This window comes from Sminthopsis crassicaudata, chromosome 4 (assembly GCF_048593235.1).
Source record: "Sminthopsis crassicaudata isolate SCR6 chromosome 4, ASM4859323v1, whole genome shotgun sequence".
Taxonomy (NCBI): Eukaryota; Metazoa; Chordata; class Mammalia; order Dasyuromorphia; family Dasyuridae; genus Sminthopsis; species Sminthopsis crassicaudata.
Genome location: NC_133620.1, coordinates 8,789,577 through 8,802,722, shown reverse-complemented (window position 1 = coordinate 8,802,722; position 13,146 = coordinate 8,789,577). Strand labels below are relative to the sequence as shown.

General features: G+C 44.6%; 1 protein-coding gene across 1 annotated transcript in view; it reads right to left on the bottom strand.

Moving 5' to 3' along the window:
* GNG12 (G protein subunit gamma 12) overlaps window positions 1–13,146 on the bottom strand; it is a 105,960-nt gene that overhangs the window by 59,065 nt on the left and 33,749 nt on the right. Inside the window, exon 2 of the mRNA XM_074265675.1 lies at window positions 296–347. The gene's annotated coding sequence lies outside the window, so the exon portion shown is untranslated. The remainder of the gene's footprint in view (window positions 1–295; window positions 348–13,146) is intronic.

Below are 13,146 nucleotides of genomic sequence, written 5' to 3'. Positions count from 1 at the left end.
AATGACCCTGCAGCCCTCAGACCCTTAGATTTTTTTCCCAAGACAATGAGTGTTTCTGTCACTCCTTCCCCAGCGACCTCTGACCTGTATTCAAAGGTCTTTTGGTCACCAAGAAGAATGTACATTTTTTTTTCCTGCAAGCATGGAAAACACCACAAATTATTCTAGGGAAAAACCCAAAGGTGAGTGAATAACCACTTAATTACAGCACAAGTCAAGCAACATTCCACTTGAATTCTTGAGTCACGTGCAACTACAGTTATTTTCTTTTAAAAATTAAACACAAAGGACTTACCGATAAGAGGCTGTCCGACACCGTGTTTTCAGGTTCAAATGGTCAAGGAAATCTGCAAGAGTATTAAAACAAACAGGCCATAGTCAGCAAGCCAAGTTTTCAAAAGTTGTACTTTCAATCATAAGAGACTGAAACAGTGTTAAGTGTTTCTACTTCTGGTTAAAGATTAGCAAAAACTGCACGGCCTATTTGAGTGTAAAGATGTTTTCCCCTGGATACCACCATTTCTTGATGCAAGTTGGTTTCAAGGTCACCTCTGTAATTCAGTCTTTCAAACAATCAGTCAACAACCATTTTTAAAAGAACTTACTATGCAGCAGACACTATGCAACCAATTTTTTTCTTGAAGAGCTTACTATGTGACAGACACCATACAGCCATTTTTTAAAGCTCTTATTATGCAGCAGACATTATACAACCATTTTTTAAAGCACTTATTATACAGCAGACACTATGCAACCATTTTTTAAAGAGCTTACTATGCTCTTAGGGGGAGTGAGAGTAAGTAACAAGTACAAAATGGTGCTGACATCTTCAAAGTACCCAGAAAGGGAATAGGGAAGTTTGGAGGAAATGATGGGGAGGGGCTGTTTGGGATACCCTGACACTGAGATGCATTAGGGCATCAATGGCAATTGAAGAAGAAGGTCCAAGAGAAGTTAGGGCTAGATAGGGAGCCGTGGGAATCATCTGCATTGAAATGATGATGGAGCCCATGGGAGCTGATGAGATCAACTGGTGAGATAATAGAATAAGGCAAAGGTCCCAGAGATGTGGCTGGAGGGTGTAGTGGATAGCCAGAATACTGGATTAGGGTCAGAGAATTCTGTCCCTGACATTCATTAGCTGTGAAACTCTGGACAAATCCCATTAGCTCCCTCAGTCTTAGCTTCATCATCCCTAAAATGGAAATAACAATAGTACCTACTTCCCAGGGTTGTTGTGAATATCAAGTGAAATAACACATTTCAAATCTTATAGAAGCATCACCTATTATTATTTTAATAATATAATTATTGCAGCAAAAACATCATTGGTCTTTAAATCGGGGGCCTAAGTTTGAACCCCACCTCTTATATGCTAGGTGACCCTAAGCCAGTTAATTTCCTTGAGACTGTTTCTGTAGAAATGGAGGTGATCATTTCTTTCCATTACCTCCTACTTTAGCTACTGTGAGGAAATTAAGTTCAATAAACATTTATTAAGTACCTATGGTATACCGGAGGCCCAAAGTCCCTTCCCTTAAGAAAAAGTAGCTTGTGTACTAAAAAGTGGGATGAGAAGGGAAGTAAAAAAATTTCATTCTCAAAATGCAGCAATCGTTAGGAGGCAGCAGCAACCTCTGTTGCCTTTTCTATGACAGGATATCAGAAACAGTATTGATTGGAAAGGCCTGCCTTGAATTCTACAATTTACTCAGCTTTAATCCAATTTGCATATGGGACTACAGCAATCATACATTAAGGACACTTTCTGAAAGGTCTGACCACTTCCAGGCAAGCAGAACTCTTGTTGGGGTTTTTTTTTTGGTGGTGGTGGTTGTTTTTTTCTTTCCTGGAAACCTGTAATCAATTTGCAAAAGCTAAAAGAAAGAAAACAGACAAAATCCCAGCTCCTTTAAGCTCCTGGGGTTTCAAATGACTTTCAAGACAAACATGTTTTAAAAGCCCATCTATTTCAGATGCCTTGAACATCGGCCACACATGCTCAGTCTCCCTGCCCCCCAGGACCCCTGTTCACTCCCTGCCCCTAACTTAAACAACATCTCTCTTTTCAGATTGTCATCCAGGCCTACATAGAATCCCCTTTGGGCAGCAGCTAGAAGCATTAACCTTGAAATCTGTGTCTTTTCTCTCTGCAACAGGGGGAAAGACACAAACTCCCAGATCTGGGGCAGATGCTGACCTCTGGAGAGAGGCAAGGCACTTTTCTCGGCTCACGTCAGAGGCTGGACCATATCCCAGGCTGGGCCTAATCACTAACAGATTAATGCAATTTGCTCTAACATCTACCCTCACTATTACAGGCAGAATGGAACACACATCCCGAACCTCCCATGGAAAATGCTGGCTGCTGAAACTCCTCGATTCCTGACTAGATTCCACTGGCATCTTTTTGGGCTCCTCCCATCCCCATGCTGTTAAAAAAGGGATATTTTTTTCCTAATATTAGTTCATTTTCAAAAATTCTATTTATTTTTTGAAGGAATAAAAATCTGCCTTCTCTCCCTCCCAGGCCCACCCACTCTGAAAAAGAAAAACAAAGTCCTTGTGACAGATATGCAAAGTCAAGCAAAGGAAATTCCAAACTGGCTGTGTCCCCCAAATACAGAGCTCATTCTATGTCCGAGTCCACCAGCTCTGTCAGGATGCAGACAGCAAGTTTTCCAGGTCTCAAATTCCCCTTTCCTTTATGAGATATGGGGTTGAGGGGGTAGGAGGCGGGCAAAAGGAGGCCTTGAATGCAGAGGACAAACTGGGCCGACTCTATCCGTTAGCCACAATGTTTATTATGATTTCCGATTTTTCTGAGGCCGACTCAGGAGGTCTGTGCTCCATTCTGTCTGACAGTTCTGAGTCTCTTTCATGCTGACATTTCTAGCCTTACTCTCCTGGTTCATAAACACAAATGATGAGAGGAGAAGATCAAAATCAGAGATAAGAGAGGAGGGATCAGGGAATGGTCTTTATCCCCTTAGGCCAGCACAGAATCTGACATTCCCACTGCTTATCCCGGAGCCTCGGCAGTCGGAGGGGGACTCCCCCCTACCTGGCTCGTGTGCCCTCCCAGGCTGCAGAGGCGATCCAAAGGGCCCAACATGGCATAAACGCCGGGTACCATCGTTACTGTGAGCACGTGGACATCACAGATCTCACGCAGTGACAGGCGGCGCAGCGCATGGGGATCGGAAGCAGGAAGACTTGGATTAAAATCATGAGCTGTGCTACATCACTTCCCATCTCAGCTCATCTGCAATCCCAGAATCTTCTCATTAATCAATCAACAAACATTTACATGGTACCTTCTGTGTGCCAGGCATTGTGGTAAACACTAGGAATTTAAAAAAGGGGCAAAAATTCCTGCCCGGAAGGAGCTTGCATGGGGCAGACACGCCAAAAATTACGTACCAGGGGACACGAGCGAGATCACCCTGGAGCATGCTCACAGGGGACACTAAGAGGGCCAGGGAGGCTTCCTGGAGAGTGGTTTGGGGGGATGTGAAGCCAGGGGAGCTGGGAGGAGAAGGGGAGGGAATCGGGGACAGTGAAAACCCTTAGAGACCTGGGAGATGAAAGGGCAAATTGGAGGACTTCTCCTTGCCATCCTGAGCCAGACAACCTGAAGAATCCCTTCTAACAGATGCTGCCATCCCCAATACTCCCAACCTCCAAGCTTCATGGGATGAAGAGCTTTCAAAGCATAGAGAAATAATAATAGAAATAAAAATCATGTGAGAACAAGCCCAGGTGGGTATTATTTATCCCATCATCCTGTCTGCCACTTGAGTCATCCTGAGTGTATTTTCTGCGAGCGAACAGAAGATGAGCTTAGATCACAGTATTTCTTATTCAACTACCCAAAAAACGGCCATTTATCAGCCAGAACAATAATCTGTAAAAGATTAAACATAAAAGAATAATGGTAGGCTAGCAGTCTGTTCCCAGACTATTTCTATCTGAACGCCATCAAAAAAGATGAGGAGAGGAGGCTGCACAATAATAACAGCTCGAGAACATACAAACAGCAATCAGGCTGAGACTTCAGGCCACAGGGCAGGGCTCTGGAGCCGTCACCCCAGATGCCTCTCGCCACAGAATTGTCTCCCCCCCTACTCCCCAATGTGGAAAAGGAGCTCTGCTTGGTACAGCTGAAGCGCCTTCTCCACCTTCCCTCATCCTTGTGCTTCTATTGCCAGCATACAGTACAGGGCTTGGCAAAAACACTTAATAGATGTTCTTTCCTCCCTCCCTCTCTCTCCCTCCCTTATACCTTCTATTTTCCCTGTTTTCTTTCTTCCTTCCCTCCCATACCTCTCTCTTTCCCTTTCTCTCTTTCACTTCCATCCTTCCTTCTTTTTCTTTTCCTCCCTCCTTCCCTCTTTCTTTCCTTCTTCCTTCCTTCCTTTTCTTTTTCCCTCCCTCCTTTACTTCCCTCCTTCCTTCTTTGTATCTGCATTGTATATATTTTAAATTTAATATTCTTTGTACTATTTCTTTCCCCATTCCACTCCCTCAAAGACATAAAATCCATGAGTATAGAAACTGCATTTGTGTCTGTGAATCCTCAGCACTCATGGTAAGTGACTAGAACAAGGCAGGCCCTTATTAAATACCTTCTGAATAGATAAATCCTAGAAATTTTACTTGACAGACATAGTGGGTAATGAAATGCCCAAGGCCAAATAGCCAGGAAATATAAGAGAAGGGCTTGAAATTGAGACTCCCTTGAATCTAGGGGCACTGAACGTTAACCTTGTCTTGCTTTCTTATTTTTAATTTTGTATTTGGAAAAGGACTGGCCAATGGGGGCCCAGTCCTTAGAGTAGACATCAAAAATACAGCGCCTGCTGAACCAGATGAAAATGTCACTGGGAAATATTTCAAAAATAAAAATATTCAAAACATGGAAAACATGACATTTAAAACTAAGTAAACAGGCCCCTGCAGGGAACCTTCTGTATGGATTGGTGGCTGCTGTTTGGGGCTGGGTTTGGCTCCGCTGCCTCAGCACGTGCTGGGATTAGCCCTTCCTGGTGGGTCCTGTGGTACCTGGATAGTCTTTCCTTCTCCTCCTGCCTCCCTCTAACAGGTGAAGGCTCGGTGAGCCCCGCTCTGGCCAGGAGGACTGCACTGGGGGTGGGGAGGCTGGAGGGAAGACATGGGAGTAAGGCTGACTACAGAAGGCTTAACAGACTCCCCCCACTCCCAGGCCTTTTAATTTTCTTCTTTCTCTGTGTCAATCAAGACTTGAACTGGTCTGAGCTGCCAGGTGAAAGAGAGGGGCTTACACCTGGCCACCAGATGGCCGTGAACGCATGGCGTCCCTGTTATGTTTGCCTCGCTTGTGTTTATTCTTGTTTTATCTTAAGATAATGAACACCTGGAGACGGAATTAACCAGAATCTTATCTCCTGGGCTTCAAAAACACTGGAGCTGGGAACAGCAGTAGCCAAGTCCCTAGGAAGCCAAGGGGGCAGGTGGATGCAGGTCGGCAGGGGATCGCCTTATCAGTCAAGACCTCACGCCCATCCGGGAGGCTGCTTTCCAGCCAGAATGTGAGCCTGGTGGGGGCTGCGCCAGGAAGAACGAGGCACCCTCCACTCGTACTTTGTCTGTCTCACCACTTTATGTCTGGGCCTATTCATCCCAGGGACTTGGTGGGTATGGAAGGGGAAAATGTGTCTCCCACTTTCTGGCTACTGTTCTTCTCAGTAAATACCCTTTGATAAAAGCTAATTGATGTCAAGTAAGTTGATTGATATCGGCAAACACTCGGTGTAGGGACTCCCCAGTAACAATATTAGAAGCTGCAGCAATCCCTAAGGATGACCCTAGAATACCAAGGACGGAATGGTCAGCCACACTTGGATGGCAGAAAAGGATTCTGGGAGTCCCAGGTGGGAGCTGTGTGTGTATGAATACACATGGATTTTGTGTATGTTTTTATGTGTGCCTGTGTGGATGAATGCCCCCCATATAAGTTCTCTGAAGACAGTTTGTCCCCCTTTACATGTTTAACACCTGATATAATGTACAACACATCATGGCCGATTAATTACGTGACTGATCCTGTGCTTTCATTGTTAAAGGATGCCTTAGTGCGGAACCCTGTCCACTGAGTCAGATTAGTGCCTGCTGAGGAGCTGACCATCTTAAGAGAGTTTGGTGCTTTAGGAGGCTCAGTGACCTCCCAGCACAGTCACTATGGGCCAAGGCTGAGACCCAATCAAGAGCTTCCCAACAAGGTCAGGTGTCTGACTACTCTGCCATTCCACAAATTATGTTCACTTTACAAAATTATTTTTATATGTGCATGCATATATGTATATGTTAATAATTGCACATACATGCATATATTTCACACGCATGTATATATGTAATGTATGTAATTGTATATAATTTATGTATCTTATATATACATGTTAATAATTATATATATGTATGTGCATATATTTATGTGTATGTATGTTATGTATGTAATTGTATATAATTTATGTATCTTATATATATGTTAATAATCATATATATATGTATGTGCATATATTTTCTGTGTATCATTCTATATGTGAATGTATGTAATATGTATATATATATCATTTTATATGTGTATGTATATATGTGCATTTATAAATAAAATGATATAAATAAGTGTATATATATATGTACATATACACACACACATACACACATGATTATTAAGTGTGTTCCTCGAGGTAAGGTTATTTTGGCATTCCCATGCTTACCACTTGCATAGCTTTGGATAAGTCATGCCAGTTCTCAGTTTCTTGATCTGTAAAATGTCCTTTAAAGTCCTTCCCAGCTCTACCTCTAGGATCCTAGGTTTTTTGTTTTTTTAAAGAATCTATTATTAGTTCATTATTAGTTTCAAAAATGTGGTTTGCAATTTAAATAAAATTAAGAAACACTATAAATTGGGAGGTTAGCTAAACCCAGAACATTCTATTCTCAAGTCCTAAGTATACCCTTCTCTTAGCTCTTTTAATTCTAGCCAAGGTGTAGCCATGAGCGAGCTCCCGTGCACGCCCAGTCCTGAAGCCCACTTTTGTTTAAACCCGCTGGATTTCGCTGAACAGTGTGTGAGAACGTTTGCAACCTTGGACCCAGTGGTGAGATTCTGCAGTTGTTTCGGTTGGGTTCCCGCCCCCCACCCCCTCCTCCTTTGGAAAGTACGGTATAAACACTTTCTCCCCTACCCCCACGAATGTTACATCTATCTATGTGTGTGCACCTCCATGGCAAATCCACCTACAGCCACGCTGGGGGCACAGAAACAACCCAGGGACATCTGTTTCCTCCGAACCTGAAAGCCCCCAGGAAACCATTCAGGCAACTCCAAAGCAAAGATCTGACAGAGTTATTAACCTGAAATCCCCCCATTGTAGCCCCTCTAAGGACACACTCTGAAAAACACAGCAGTCCAGAAGGGAAGATTTCCAGCTCCTCCTAGAATTGGGTTCCAGATGGTTTGCACTAAGTTGGGCCTCAAATAAACAAAGATATAAGTCGCCTGATCTCCCCCTATCCCAATGGACAAATCTTTAATCAGCCACAGAGTACTCAGTGGTAGATCCAAGGATCTGAAGAATGGGACCATATAGTGATGCGCTGGAAACATCCCTGGAGTCAGAGTCAGAGAAAAGGGTCTGAAAGGATGCTCTATCCTGTATTACCTGAGTTACCCTGGGCTACACGCTTAGCTTTGTGGGTCAACAACAAGAGGACTGGCCCAAACAAGCTGTCCATCAGCACATTTGCACCGGAGAGCCCAGTAGAAGTGAAATATCCAGGGCCTGCTTAAGTCCCGCAAAAGTTCTGAAGAAGCTTCAGTCGGAGTCTCCCAGCTGATTGTAACAGTAGCTTGGAGTTGTTACTAAATCCTGTTTTAAAATAATGCTGTTTATGCAAGCTGGGTCTTCTGGTTAGCATTTCTTGTGTGTGTAGGAATAAGTGATCTGTCCCCTATCTGATTTGCATTTAGTATTTTTTAACTCCCCTTTTGGTGAAACACCAGAGAGGAGCCCCAAGTTACAAGGAAAGCTCTCTCCATGTGCTGGGATTAGATCTAATGAGTTGGAGTCTGATCCTTCTCGTTACAGGACAAGGACAAGCTCCGTCTGATGGAGTCCCATCCAAATTAAGTGTCTAGGCACACAAGAGACAGGTATAGCACCCCTGGCAAAAGTATCTTAATATTAAAAAAATAAAACAAGGAAATTTGTGGTAGAGCCTGAATTTGTACTGAGATCAGGGATTATGTTTTTTACTAATTGTACTCTGATGTACACAGTAGGTGCTTAATAAATGTTTACTAGATTGGAGGCAACTTTTAAAATGAACCAACGAATCCCTGATAACAACTGTTTCCCCATTTGCCCTTGGTGTATTAAATATAGCATCCCCTCTGCTACTTAAAGGACCTTTGGTTTTAATGATGGAGGTGTTCCATCCACTCAAGCACACCGACATCCCTCTTGAGACAAGCCTTCAGTGCTTCTGTGCGGGTCATTTTCTCCTTCCAGAGGAAATCTTCCTTGAGGGCAGGGGCCGAGCTTTCCCCTGCATCCCCGGGTTCAGCCGGGTGCCAGGCGCTCCTTAGAAATGCCCGGTGACTGACTGACTCAGACAATGCGAGGGCTGACAAATCCATCACCCTCCGGTCAATGGGCCAAAGCTGGCCAGGGCGATTTGGACAGCAGGGATGCTGCCCGGACCTGAAGCCTCCCCAAGTTGTCAGAGGTCCTTCCAGAGCTTTCTCGTGACCTGACATCACCTCCAAATTAACACAAAGCCTCACTGGCCCCTGGGCTTGGAACTAGAAGGGACCCGAGTGCTCAGCAAGCTGAACAGATGAAGAAACTGGGGGCCACAGAGGGGAAGATTTGTTGGGGGTCACCCTGCGGAAGCCAACTGAACCCACTTCTGAACCCCAAACCGGCTTCCTATCCATCACACTCCACTGCTTCTCCAAGAGGACTTTAACCATCCAAATCCTAGTTAATTGACGTGCTGAGGGACTAAGGAGTTGGATGGTTAAACAACAAATCTGGATGACATTTAGTTTTCTAAGATGTATCATGCTTTTTTTTTTTTTTTTTTTTTTTTTTTTTAATGGGGGGAGAGTTGTAGGAGGAAGGGAGGCTTTCTCTCCCTCAGCCACGAGACTCCAGAGTCATTCTACAAATATTTGGGTTATGTCCGCTGCAAAAAAGGAGCCGGGCTTGACAGTTAGGGGCAGAGTACAGGAAGCGCTTGCTGGGAGCCCGGACCAGGAAACAACATGGAGTTTGCAGCTTTGGCTTCTGTCGGGTCCCTTGGTACAGACGTGTGGGAGAGGGAGCTTTCTCCACGCCTCAGATTCCTGCGGGGTGAACAAGAGTTGGAACGAGTACTCGATGGATGAGAATAAATGCCAACGGGAGGGCTGCTCCCCCCAGCTCACAAATCTGAAAACCAAAGAGAATGAAGAGAAGGTCCAAGCTCCCTTCTCCTTTATCCACGTCCATCCTCCCAGAAGTCCTTGGACCACAGGGCATGTCTGGCCGGTCTGCTGATTTGTGAGCAAGCTCTTGTAGGCCATCGGATGGTGACAGGAGGACAGAGGGACATTCAGCAGGGAGACGGCCTGCCTCTGCAGCTGGCACGGTGGCTGTCTGCATCAGCAACACGGGGCAGGACTTTGGGACCCCGAATGCCATGTGGGCTGGGCTTTTGTGAATGGAAGAGTCTGAGCTGCGGTCCCTTGGACCAATTAAATCTGGAGGACAATTTCATTGTCTTTTACCCACCTGGCACACAGTAGGAGCTTAAGAAATGTTTAGGGAACAGTTAGCCTGGTGCTTCTACTGCAGGTTAACACTGCCACGGCCAAGGTTTAAAAAGGGCTCCACTCAGCATCTGGAGATCAAATATGCGAGTTAGCAACTCAAGCAGTGAGTCCGATTGTGCAATAAGGTCATCCAATTCAGGGCAGCATCTGCTTTGTTGCCAGGACAATGGACACAGACCCTGTCTTCAAGGGGCTTACTTCATATTGATTTTATAAATATTGTGGGCACATATGTCTGGGTACATGCAGGTATTCATCCATGCAGGTACATATTGTTTCTTCTAGAGAATGTAAACTCCTGGAGGGCAGAAATGGTCCCTTTTATGTCTGTTTTCTCAGAGCCTCGCAGAGTGCTGAGAGAGAGGTACACGTGGGTGATTCGCAGGCCTGGATTTGACATTTTTTGATATGGGAACTTCCAGATGCGCCATCTTCCTCTACCCATGCAGGCAGTCCCTTCACTTTAAATTAATCTTAAGGCAGTTGACTGAAGCATTGAGATAGTAAGGGATTTGTTCAGAGACACAGAGCCATAATTGTCAAAGGCAGAATTTGAATCTTGGGTCTTCTTAATTTAAAATCTCATTTTATTAAAAAACAAAACAAAACCCTAAAACTTCTTTGCTCTCTAGGGCACGAACAGTTCCTATCAATTCGAATAGACTTGAGATGGAAAGTGTCATCCGCATCTAAAGAGAGAACTATGGGCACTGAATGTGGATTGAAGTATAGTGTTTTCACCTATTTTTATGTTGTTTGTTTGCTTGTTTTTCATTCTTTCTTGTTTTTTTTTTCCTTTTGATCTGATTTTTCTTGCACAACATGACAAATATGGAAACATGTATAAAAGAAATGCACATATTTAAGCTATATCAGAATGGTAGGGGAAGGAACACAAAGTTTTAGAAAAATGACTGTTAAAAACTATCTTTACATGTGTTTGGAAAAATAAAATACTATTAAAAACCCAGACCAGGGGCTAAATTTGGCTCTCTGGCTAGTTTGCCCAAGTTACCCACAGTCCATGCTCATGAATGCTGGACGGGCAGATTTCTACTAATGATAAATATACAGAAAATTAAGTAGAACCGTTTGGAGAAGTGCTCACAAGTGAGGAGATGGGCAACAACTTCTCGCAATATGAGCTGCTTCGTTGGCTAGTTTTCTTTGTATAAGGGAAGGCCCAACAGTGGCAGGTACAACATTTCTCCACATGGGGAAAGGGTCTGTGTTCCATCAGTCTGACTCCTGAGGTGATCTGGAGAGGAGTGCTGACTGAGGACTGATTCCCCAGGACATCCAAGCGGGGTTTCCACTATATACTTTTGAATTATTGTGCACTATATTGCCTTTCCCAAAGGCTGTGCCATTTTGCATCAATAGAGGGCTAGGGAAATTTGTGGGATGCCCACCTGGAAGTGAAATATATGACACCCATAAAGAAAAATGAAGCCCAACTAAAGAAATAGCAGCAAGAGGGCAAAAAGTTTGTTACCAAAACATTCACAGTGGGCAGATAAGGAAAGGGGGGAATTACTGCAAAGAAAGAAGTGGCGTTTCCGCTGAGCCTTCTATTGCTAAGGCTGCTGCTGCATCCCCTGAAAGTTCACCTTAGCATAGCATATATTGATGAGGGTAATTAAACAATTATTAACCACAGGATTTCTGAGGTAGAAGGGACCTAGAAGAGCTATCCTGTGGGGGTGACAAGATTTAGAGCTGCTGAGCCATCTAACACATCTAAGAAAGAATTCCCACTCCAACACCTCAGCTAACGTGGCTGACTTCAGGTTGCTTGCAGATCTCTGATAAGGGAAACTCATCGCTTCCTTGAGAGCACATTTCATACTTGAAGAGCTCCCATTGTAAGGTTTTTCTTTTTGTCTATCCCGAGGTGTCTCTTTATAATTTCCACTCATTGGACCTGGTCTTGCCTTCTAAGATTAAATGGAAGTCCCCGGATCCCTCCTCACGTGATGGCTCTTTAGACACTAAAAGAAGTTAGTATGTCCATCCCTCCTGTGGCCATTTCCATACCCAAAGAAAAGGTTTCCCTTCTTACAGCTAAAAAAAAAAAAAACAAACCAGTTTCTTCAACTGCCTGGATTCAAGGCACTTCACTTCATTCTTTGTTGCTGTTGTTTTCAGCAAAATTAAGCAGAAGCCCCTATTTATTCCCATTTTTCTGTGCTGCAATTTCCCCTAAAATTAGTCCATCCACTGTTCTGAATATAATTTTAATCTTCTCTTGGAGATTATTCTGATCCTGATTCTGATCATGTAGGATGGTTCCGTGCACAGACAGTGTAGGGGGCTAACGGATGAGGTCATGTGGCAGAGGGGAAAGAACACCGGCTCTGTAGTCAATGGTCGGTAAACATTTACAAAGGGCCTCTTGTGTGTCCGACACTAACGAAAGGCAGACAGCAATGTCCAAACAGGAGAGAGTGGTGACAATCAAGAGAGGGGAGGCTCTGGCATTATTAGGGGATGCGGGTTCAAATCCCGGGACAGTCAGAGACTTATGTTTGTACTTGTGAAGATCCATCCAGAGAGGATGCATGTAAAGTGCTCTGAAATCATGATAAAGACAGCATGCATTTTTCAAGGTCTGCAAAGAATCTCATTTGATCCTCACAACCACTGGAGGAGGTAGGTGCTGTTATTGTTCCCATTTTACAGATGAAGAAACTGAGTGACCCAGTTAATAAGTACATAAGGCTGGCTCTGAGCCCAGGGCTTCCTGATTCATCTTTCTCCTGCTTCAGACAGTTGGAAGCCTGAGGATGGGGCTGCCCTCCAGGGAGGGCTTTGGAGCTGGAGCTCGGCAGTCGGGGAACCCAGGAGGGCAGGATTTTCCTGCTCAGGGCAGTCACTCTCCCAGTTTTCTGCCACCAGGCAAGCTCCACAAAAGGGCAGTGTTTGTTGTGAATGGGGCCCTTTTGTCATGTGGCTCTCAATGCCCACTGTTCACAGGGTTTATTCTTGCTCCCCTCCCCCGAGGATTTTCCCCACCCAAGAGTGACTCTCAAGCCAGTCCCACGGGACCTACAGTAAGTCTCAGGTTTCTAGAGACACTAAAGAATGATTTTTTCACAGTCAAAAAGCCAGCATGTGGGAAGAGCTGCCTCCAAGTGTGCTCAGGGACTGTCCTGGGCAAGCCCCCCGCCCCTAGTACCCGCCTCTGTCTCTCCACAGCTCACACTTAGACTGCTTCTGGGAGGGGACGGAGGGTGGGTCCTGGAGCGAGGGGTTCAGCAGCCCAAGTCACCCGGTGTCTGCAC